The sequence below is a fragment of the Danio rerio genome, chromosome 6, assembly GCF_052040795.2.
Source record: "Danio rerio strain M-AB ecotype USA chromosome 6, GRCz13ab, whole genome shotgun sequence".
Taxonomy (NCBI): domain Eukaryota; kingdom Metazoa; phylum Chordata; class Actinopteri; order Cypriniformes; family Danionidae; genus Danio; species Danio rerio.
In genome coordinates, this window is record NC_141026.1 from 59837501 (window position 1) to 59840000 (window position 2500).

Sequence of the window (2500 nt, forward strand, 5' to 3'; positions counted from 1 at the left end):
AAAATCTCCATCACAGACTGTGTTCATTCAGCAGATCAGACCTCTCTGCTCCTTCCTCACTTTATATGGGTTTGTAGCTCAACTTTATGAATGTTTCAAAACATAATCGCAAAAAACACATGCTATGGAAGCTTGTTTCTGCTGTAAAAAAGTCACCATGACTCTTAATGATGAATCTGACTTTTTTTTTTACCAGCAGTTCTGATTTAAACTCACAAATGCAAGTAAAAGTCAGATGCAAGAACTAAAAAGCTGAATTGCAAGATATCAAGAAAAAAACATGCAATAACCATGACTCTTAATGATGATTCTGATTTTTTAACCAGCAATTCAGCTTCTAAACTCGCAGCTAAAAGTAAAAGGTTGTTATTTAAAAGTTAAAAATGCAATAAACATGATTCATAATGTCAAGTTCACAATTGCAAGTAAAAATTAAGACGAAAAATTTAGTAACTAAAAATACTGAATTGCAAGATCTAAATTCTGATGGGAAACAAACGTGTAATAATCATGACTCTTAATGATGATTCTGACATTTTTCACCTGCAATTTTGATTCAAACTCACAATTGCAAGTAAGAAAATTGTGATAAAAATACATTTGTTGCAGGAACTAAAAAGCGGAATTGCAAGATATAAATTGTGAGGGAAAAAGCTGCAATAACCATGACTCTTAATGAAGATTGTGACTGTTTACCAGCTGATTTAAACTCACAAATGCAAGTGGAAATTGGAGGAAAAAGTCAGATGTAGGAACTGAAGCTGAATTGCAAGATATTGAAAATTCAGAGAGACAAAAAGCCTGCAAAAACCATGACTCTTAATGTCAAATTCACGGTTGCAAAATACAAAATAGTGAGGAAAAAGTCAGCTGTTGGAACTAAAATACTGAACTGCAAAATATAAATTCTGAAAGCGTGTAAAAACTTGTAATAACCATGACTCTTAAAGATTATTCTTTTTACCAGCAGTACGGATGTAAACTCACAAATGTAAGAAATGGAGGAAATAGTCAGATGTAGGAACTGAAAAGCTGAATTGCAAGATATTAAAAATTCCAAGGGAAAAAAAATTGTAATAACCATAACTCTTAATGATTTTGATTTAAAATCACAACTTTTTTCTTGCAATTGTAACTTTAAAGTAAAAAATGCAATAGCCAGGACTCAATGTCCAATTTACAATTGCAAGAAAAAAATGTGAGAAAAAAGTCAGATGTAGGAACTAAAAAGCTGAATTGCAAGATATTAATTCTCAGGGAAACAAACGTGTAATAACCATGACTCTTAATGAAGATTGTGACTTTTTACCAGCAGTTCTGATTTAAACTCAAAAATGCAAGTAAGAAAATTGGAGAAAAAAGTCAGATGTAGGAACTGAAGCTGAATTGCAAGATATTGAAAATTCAGAGAGACAAAAAGCCTGCAATAACCATGACTCTTAATGTCAAATTCACAGTTGCAAAATACAAAATAGTGAGGAAAAAGTCAGCTGTAGGAACTAAAATACTCCTAATGATGATTCTGACTTTTTTTTATTAGCAATTCTGGTTTAAACCCACAAATGCAATTAAAAAGTGGAGAAAAGTCAAATGTGAGAACTAAAAAACTGAATTGCAAGATATACATTCTGAGGGGGGTAAAACTTGTAATAACCATGACTCTTAATAATGATTCTGACTTTTTTTTTACCAGCAGTTCTGATTTAAACCCACAAATGCAAGTAAAAATTAGAGGAAAAAGTCAGATGTAGGAGCTGAAGCTGAATTGCAAGATATTGAAAATTGATTCTCACTTTTTACCTGCAATTCTGATTCAAACTCACAATTGCAAACAGAAAATTGTGCGATATGCAATAACCATGATTCATAATGTCAAACTCACTACTGCAAAGAAAAAAGTCAGATGTAGGAACTGAAGCTGAATTGCAAGATATTAAAAATTCTAAGAGGCAAAAAGCCTGCAATAACCATGACTCAAAGCGTCAAATTCACAATTGCAAAATACAAAATAGTGAGGAAAAAGTCAGCTGTAGGAACTTAAATATTGAACTGCAAGATATAAATTCTGGGAGCGTGAAAAAACTTGTAAAAACCATGACTCTTAAAGATGATTCTGACATTTTTTTTTACCAGGAATTCTGGTTTAAACCCACAAATGCAAGTAAAAATTGGAGAAAAAATCAGATTGCAAGATATACATTCTAAGGGCGTTAAAGCGTTAAAGGAAAAAGTCAGCTGTAGGAACTAAAATACTGAACTGCAAGATATAAATTCTGGGAGCGTGAAAAAACTTGTAAAAACCATGACTTTTAATGATGATTCTGACTTTTTTTACCAGCAGTTCCCACAAATGCAAGTAAAAAGTGGAGAAAAGTTCAGGATGTAGGAACTAAAAAACTAAATTGCAATAGATAATAAATTCTGAGGGAGAAAAAAAAATGCAATAGCCATGACTCTTAATGTCAAACTCACAAATACAAATACAAATTGTGAGAAAATG

At 31.8% G+C, this 2500-nt stretch overlaps 1 protein-coding gene across 5 annotated transcripts in view; it reads left to right on the forward strand.

Moving 5' to 3' along the window:
- The window catches only part of snta1 (syntrophin, alpha 1), a 55419-nt gene extending 52980 nt beyond the window's left edge, over nucleotides 1–2439 (forward strand). Inside the window, exons 8-9 of one of the 5 annotated variants that reach the window (XR_015494331.1) lie at nucleotides 1–2073; nucleotides 2281–2439. The exon at nucleotides 1–2073 is cut by the window's left edge and continues 136 nt beyond it. The gene's annotated coding sequence lies outside the window, so the exon portion shown is untranslated. The other 4 variants (XR_015494332.1, XR_015494333.1, XR_015494335.1 and 1 more) reach the window with 4 other exon arrangements.
- Nucleotides 2440–2500: the final 61 nt, after the last annotated feature.